Raw genomic sequence first — 8494 nt, forward strand, 5'->3', positions numbered from 1 at the left:
AAAATGGAGCTTATTTTGTGTGTTACATGAGCGTTTTCTCATTTTTATGCAAAAGATCATGTGTGATCTGTGTTTTTAGGCAATCTAAGCCAATTTATAGTTTTTAATATATAACAAAAATTTGCTTTAAAATAAAATGTTTGAAAAACCGAAATTAAACTAAATTAATTGTGTCTAACACTTTAGTAGAGGAAAAAGGAGGAGACATAAAAGTCACTAAAGTCTTAAAGTTGTCTTTAGTCGTCATATTAATAACAATAACATTTATAATAACAATACTAGTAGTACTAAATTTGCTTATATGCAAGCACTTAATTAAGGTAACAGTTTTTTTGTTTTTTGCCTATATCTCGAAAACAGTTACTCCTATCATATTTTACTTTTTCACCAAAATTAAAGGTGATAAAATTTCCTACAAAATAGTTATTTGCATTTTTCATGTAGAACTAACCATAAGCGAGATATAAGTTTGAAAATAATTATTAATTAAAAAAAAGTGTTTTAACAGAAAATGTCTTGTGATTTAAAATACACTTAATTTGTTGGGTCCAATACTTTATTAGAAGAAAAAGGAGGTGACATAAAAGTCACTGAAGTCCTCAGAGTCGTTTTTAAATGCTGCATTTTTGACTTCGTCTCAAACATTGAAAACTGAATTGCATTTTTATTCAGTAACAGTTACAGTTTTCTTATTGGTTTTTTGCTTATATCTCGAAAACAGTTACTCCTATCAAATTTTATCTTTTTTTCAAAATTAAAGCTGATAAAATTTCCTACAAAATAGTTATTTGCATTTTTTTGTAGGACCAACCATAAGCGAGTTATAGGGATGGATATAAATAATATTTAACAAAAATTTGCTTTAAAATAAAATGTTTGAAAAACCGAAATTAAACTAAATTAATTGAGTCTAACACTTTAGTAGAGGAAAAAGAAAAAGACATAAAAGTCACTAAAGGTTTCAGAGTTGTCTTTAGTTGTCATATTAATAACAATAACATTAATAATAATAATACTAATAGTACTAAATTTGCTTATATGCAAACGCTTAATTAAGGTAACAGTGTTTTGGTTTCTTGCTTATATCTCAAAAACAGTTACTCCTATCAATTTTTATCTTTTTACTAAAATTCAAGCTGATAAAATTTCCTACAAAATAGTTATTTGCATTTTTTATGTAGGACTAACCATAAGCGAGATATATGATTGAAAATAATTAATATTTAAAAAAAAAGTGCTTTAACAGAAAATGTCTTGTGATTTAAAATACACTTAATTTATTGGGTCCAATACTTTATTAGAAGAAAAAGGAAGTGACATAAAAGTCACTGAAGTCTTCAGAGTCGTTTTTAAATGCTGCAGTTTCGTCTTCGTCTCAAACATTGAAAACTGAATTACATTTTTGTTCAGTAACAGTCACAGTTTTCTTATTGGTTTTTTGCTTATATCTCGAAAACAGTTACTCCTATCAATTTTTATCTTTTTTTTCAAATTTAAAGCTGATAAAATTTCCTACAAAATAGTTATTTGCATTTTTCTTGTAGGACCAACCATAAGCGAGTTATAGAGTTGGATATAAATAATATTTAACAAAAATTTGCTTTAAAATAAAATGTTTGAAAAACCGAAATTAAACTAAATTAATTGAGTCTAACACTTTAGTAGAGGAAAAAGAAAAAGACATAAAAGTCACTAAAGGTTTCAGAGTTGTCTTTAGTTGTCATATTAATAACAATAACATTAATAATAATAATACTAATAGTACTAAATTTTGTTCTGAAACGGTAACAGTTTTTACTTTGGTTTTTTGCTTATATCTCGAAAACAGTTACTCCTATCAATTTTTATCTTTCTTTCAAAATTAAAGCTGATAACATTTCCTACAAAATAGTTATTTGCATTTTTCTTGTAAGACCAACCATAAGCGAGTTATAAAGTTGGATATAAATAATATTTAACAAAAACTTGCTTAAAAATAAAATGTTTGAAATACTGAAATTAAACTAAATTAATTGTGTCTAACACTTTAGTAGAGAAAAAAGAAAAAGACATAAAAGTCACCAAAGTCTTCAGAATCGTTTTTAGTCGTCATATTAATAACAATAACATTAATAATAATAATACTAATAGTACTAAATCTGCTTATATGCAAGCGCTTTATTAAGGTAACAGTTTTTTGGTTTCTTGCTTATATCTCGAAAACAGTTACTCCTATGAATTTTTGTCTTTCTTTCAAAATTAAAGCTGATAAAATATTCTACAAAATAGTTATTTGCATTTTTCTTGTAGGACCAACCATAAGCGAGTTATAGAGTTGGATATAAATAATATTTAACAAAAATTTGCTTTAAAATAAAATGTTTGAAAAACGGAAATTAAACTAATTTAACTGTGTCTAACACTTTAGTAGAGAAAAAAGGAAAAGACATAAAAGTCAGTAAAGGTTTCAGAGTTGTCTTTAGTTGTCATATTAATAACAATAACATTAATAATAATAATACTAATAGTACTAAATTTGCTTATATGCAAACGCTTAATTAAGGTAACAGTGTTTTGGTTTCTTGCTTATATCTCGAAAACAGTTACTCCTATCAATTTTTATCTTTTTACTAAAATTCAAGCTGATAAAATTTCCTACAAAATAGTTATTTGCATTTTTCATGTAGGACTAACCATAAGCGAGATATATGATTGAAAATAATTAATATTTAAAAAAAAAGTGCTTTAACAGAAAATGTCTTGTGATTTAAAATACACTTAATTTGTTGGGTCCAATACTTTATTAGAAGAAAAAGGAGGTGACATAAAAGTCACTGAAGTCCTCAGAGCCGTTTTTAAATGCTGCAGTTTCGTCTTCGTCTCAAACATTGAAAACTGAATTACATTTTTGTTCAGTAACAGTCACAGTTTTCTTATTGGTTTTTTGCTTATATCTCGAAAACAGTTACTCCTATCAATTTTTATCTTTTTTTCAAATTTAAAGCTGATAAAATTTCCTACAAAATAGTTATTTGCATTTTTCTTGTAGGACCAACCATAAGCGAGTTATAGAGTTGGATATAAATAATATTTAACAAAAATTTGCTTTAAAATAAAATGTTTGAAAAACCGAAATTAAACTAAATTAATTGAGTCTAACACTTTAGTAGAGGAAAAAGAAAAAGACATAAAAGTCACTAAAGGTTTCAGAGTTGTCTTTAGTTGTCATATTAATAACAATAACATTAATAATAATAATACTAATAGTACTAAATTTTGTTCTGAAACGGTAACAGTTTTTACTTTGGTTTTTTGCTTATATCTCGAAAACAGTTACTCCTATCAATTTTTATCTTTCTTTCAAAATTAAAGCTGATAACATTTCCTACAAAATAGTTATTTGCATTTTTCTTGTAAGACCAACCATAAGCGAGTTATAAAGTTGGATATAAATAATATTTAACAAAAACTTGCTTAAAAATAAAATGTTTGAAATACTGAAATTAAACTAAATTAATTGTGTCTAACACTTTAGTAGAGAAAAAAGAAAAAGACATAAAAGTCACCAAAGTCTTCAGAATCGTTTTTAGTCGTCATATTAATAACAATAACATTAATAATAATAATACTAATAGTACTAAATCTGCTTATATGCAAGCGCTTTATTAAGGTAACAGTTTTTTGGTTTCTTGCTTATATCTCAAAAACAGTTACTCCTATGAATTTTTGTCTTTCTTTCAAAATTAAAGCTGATAAAATATTCTACAAAATAGTTATTTGCATTTTTCTTGTAGGACCAACCATAAGCGAGTTATAGAGTTGGATATAAATAATATTTAACAAAAATTTGCTTTAAAATAAAATGTTTGAAAAACGGAAATTAAACTAATTTAACTGTGTCTAACACTTTAGTAGAGAAAAAAGGAAAAGACATAAAAGTCAGTAAAGGTTTCAGAGTTGTCTTTAGTTGTCATATTAATAACAATAACATTAATAATAATAATACTAATAGTACTAAATTTGCTTATATGCAAACGCTTAATTAAGGTAACAGTGTTTTGGTTTCTTGCTTATATCTCGAAAACAGTTACTCCTATCAATTTTTATCTTTTTACTAAAATTCAAGCTGATAAAATTTCCTACAAAATAGTTATTTGCATTTTTCATGTAGGACTAACCATAAGCGAGATATATGATTGAAAATAATTAATATTTAAAAAAAAAGTGCTTTAACAGAAAATGTCTTGTGATTTAAAATACACTTAATTTATTGGGTCCAATACTTTATTAGAAGAAAAAGGAAGTGACATAAAAGTCACTGAAGTCTTCAGAGTCGTTTTTAAATGCTGCAGTTTCGTCTTCGTCTCAAACATTGAAAACCGAATTACATTTTTGTTCAGTAACAGTCACAGTTTTCTTATTGGTTTTTTGCTTATATCTCGAAAACAGTTACTCCTATCAATTTTTATCTTTCTTTCAAAATTAAAGCTGATAAAATTTCCTACACAATATTTATTTGCATTTTTCTTGTAGGACCAACAATAAGCGAGTTATAGAGTTGGATATAAATAATATTTAACAAAAATTTGCTTTAAAATAAAATGTTTGAAAAACTGAAATTAAACTAATTTAATTGTGTCTAACACTTTAGTAGAGGAAAAAGAAGAAGACATAAAAGTCACTAAAGGTTTCAAAGTTGTCTTTAATCGTCATATTAATAACAATAACATTAATAATAATAATACTAATAGTACTAAATTTGCTTATATGCAAACGCTTAATTAAGGTAACAGTGTTTTGGTTTCTTGCTCATATCTCGAAAACAGTTACTCCTATCAATTTTTATTTTTTTACTAAAATTCAAGATGATAAAATTTCCTACAAAATAGTTATTTGCATTTTTTATGTAGGACTAACCATAAGCGAGATATAAGATTGAATATAATTAATATTTAAAAAAGAAGTGCTTTAACAGAAAATGTCTTGTGATTTAAAATACACTTAATTTATTAGGTCCAATACTTTATTAAAAAAAAAAGGGGGTGACATATAAGTCACTGAAGTCTTCAGAGTCGATTTTAAATGCTGCATTTTCGTCTTCGTCTCAAACATTGAAAACTGAATTACATTTTTGTTCTGAAACGGTAACAGTTTTTACTTTGGTTTTTTGCTTATATCTCGAAAACAGTTACTCCTATCAATTTTTATCTTTCTCTCAAAATTAAAGCTGATAACATTTCCTACAAAATAGTTTTTTGCATTTTTCTTGTAGGACCAACCATAAGCGAGTTATAAAGTTGGATATAAATAATATTTAACAAAAACTTGCTTAAAAATAAAATGTTTGAAATACTGAAATTAAACTAAATTAATTGTGTCTAACACTTTAGTAGAGAAAATAGAAAAAGACATAAAAGTCACCAAAGTCTTCAGAATCGTTTTTAGTCGTCATATTAATAACAATAACATTAATAATAATAATACTAATAGTACTAAATCTGCTTATATGCAAGCGCTTTATTAAGGTAACAGTTTTTTGGTTTCTTGCTTATATCTCGAAAACAGTTACTTCTATGAATTTTTGTCTTTTTTTCAAAATTAAAGCTGATAAAATATTCTACAAAATAGTTATTTGCATTTTTCTTGTAGGACAAACCATAAGCGAGTATAGAGTTGGATATAAATAATATTTAACAAAAATTTGCTTTAAAATAAAATGTTTGAAAAACTGAAATTAAACTAATTTAACTGTGTCTAACACTTTAGTAGAGAAAAAAGGAAAAGACATAAAAGTCACTAAAGGTTTCAGAGTTGTCTTTAGTTGTCATATTAATAACAATAACATTAATAATAATAATAATACTAATAGTACTAAATTTGCTTATATGCAAACGCTTAATTAAGGTAACAGTGTTTTGGTTTCTTGCTTATATCTCGAAAACAGTTACTCCTATCAATTTTTATCTTTTTACTAAAATTCAAGCTGATAAAATTTCCTACAAAATAGTTATTTGCATTTTTCATGTAGGACTAACCATAAGCGAGATATATGATTGAAAATAATTAATATTTAAAAAAAAAGTGCTTTAACAGAAAATGTCTTGTGATTTAAAATACACTTAATTTATTGGGTCCAATACTTTATTAGAAGAAAAAGGAAGTGACATAAAAGTCACTGAAGTCTTCAGAGTCGTTTTTAAATGCTGCAGTTTCGTCTTCGTCTCAAACATTGAAAACCGAATTACATTTTTGTTCAGTAACAGTCACAGTTTTCTTACTGGTTTTTTGCTTATATCTCAAAAACAGTTACTCCTATCAATTTTTATCTTTTTTTCAAAATTAAAGCTGATAAAATTTCCTACAAAATAGTTATTTGCATTTTTCTTGTAGGACCAACCATAAGCGAGTTATAGAGATGGATATAAATAATATTTAACAAAAATTTGCTTTAAAATAAAATGTTTGAAATACTGAAATTAAACTAAATTAATTGTGTCTAACACTTTAGTAGAGGAAAAAGAAAAAGACATAAAAGTCACTAAAGGTTTCAGAGTCGTTTTTAGTCGTCATATTAATAACAATAACATTAATAATAATAATACTAATAGTACTAAATTTGCTTATATGCAAACGCTTAATTAAGGTAACAGTGTTTTGGTTTCTTGCTTATATCTCGAAAACAGTTACTCCTATCAATTTTTATCTTTTTACTAAAATTAAAGCTGATAAAATTTCCTACAAAATAGTTATTTGCATTTTTTTGTAAGACCAACCATAAGCGAGTTATAGAGTTGGATATAAATAATCTTCAACAAAAATTTGCTTTAAAATAAAATGTTTGAAAAACCGAAATTAAACTAAATTAATTGAGTCTAACACTTTAGTATAGGAAAAAGGAGAAGACATAAAAGTCACCAAAGTCTTTAGAGTCTTTTTTAGTCGTCATTTTAATAACAATAACATTAATAATAATAATACTAATAGTACTAAATTTGCTTATATGCAAGCGCTTTATTAAGGTAACAGTTTTTTGGTTTTTTGCTTATATCTCGAAAACAGTTACTCCTATCAATTTTTATCTTTTTACTAAAATTAAAGCTTATAAAATTTCCTACAAAATAGTTATTTGCATTTTTTATGTAGAACTAACCATAAGCGAGATATAAGTTTGAAAATAATTAATATTTAAAGAAAAAGTGCTTTAACAGAAAATGTCTTGTGATTTAAAATACACTTAATTTAATGGGTCCAATACTTTATTAGAAGAAAAAGGAGGTGACATAAAAGTCACCAAAGTTTTCAGAGTTGTTTTTAGTACTAAATTTGCTTATATGTAAGCCCTTAATTAAGGTAACAGTTTTTTGGTTTCTTGCTTATATCTCGAAAACAGTTACTCCTATCAATTTTTATCTTTTCACTAAAATTAAAGCTGATAAAATTTCCTACAAAATAGTTATTTGCATTTTTTATGTAGGACTAACCATAAGCGAGATATAAGTTTGTAAATAATTAATATTTAAAAAAAAATTGCTTTAACAGAAAATGTCTTATGATTTAAAATACACTTAATTTAATGGGTCCAATACTTTATTAGAAGAAAAAAAAGGTGACATAAAAGTCACTGAAGTTTTCAGAGTTGTTTTTAAATGCTGCATTTTCGTCTTAGTCTCAAATATTGAAAACTGAATTACATTTTTGTTCAGTAACACTTACAGTTTTCTTATTGGTTTTTTGCTTATATCTCGAAACCAGTTACTCCTATCAATTTTTACCTTTTTTTCAAAATTAAAGCTGATACAATTTCCTACAAAATAGTTAATTGCATTTTTTTTGTAAGACCAACCATAAGCGAGTTATAGAGTTGGATATAAATAATCTTTAACAAAAATTTGCTTTAAAATAAAATGTTTGATAATCCGAAATTAAACTAAATTTATTAAGACTAACACATTAGTAGAGGAAAAAGGAGAAGACATCAAAGTCAACAAGATCTTGAGAGTCGTTTTTAGTCGTCATATTAATAACAATAACATTAATAATAATAATACTAATATTACTAAATTTGCTTATATGCAAGCGCTTAATTAAGGCAACAGTTTCTTGCTTATATCTCGAAAACAGTTACTCCTATCAATTTTTATCTTTTTACAAAAATTAAAGCTGATAAAATTTCCTACAAAATAGTTATTTGCATTTTTTATGTAGAATTAACCATAAGCGAGATATAAGTTTAAAAATAATTAATATTTAAAGAAAAAGTGCTTTAACAGAAAATGTCTTGTGATTTAAAATACACTTAATTTAATGGGTTCAATACTTTATTAGAAGAAAAAGGAGGTGACATAAAAGTCACCAAAGTCTTCAGAGTGGTTTATAGTACTAAATTTGCTTATATGTAAGCCCTTAATTAAGGTAACAGTTTTTTGGTTTCTTGCTTATATCTCGAAAACAGTTACTCCTATCAATTTTTATCTTTTCACTAAAATTAAAGCTGATAAAATTTCCTACAAAATAC

This window comes from Tribolium castaneum, unplaced genomic scaffold (genome assembly GCF_031307605.1).
Source record: "Tribolium castaneum strain GA2 unplaced genomic scaffold, icTriCast1.1 ptg000027l, whole genome shotgun sequence".
In the NCBI taxonomy this organism is placed as follows: Eukaryota; Metazoa; Arthropoda; class Insecta; order Coleoptera; family Tenebrionidae; genus Tribolium; species Tribolium castaneum.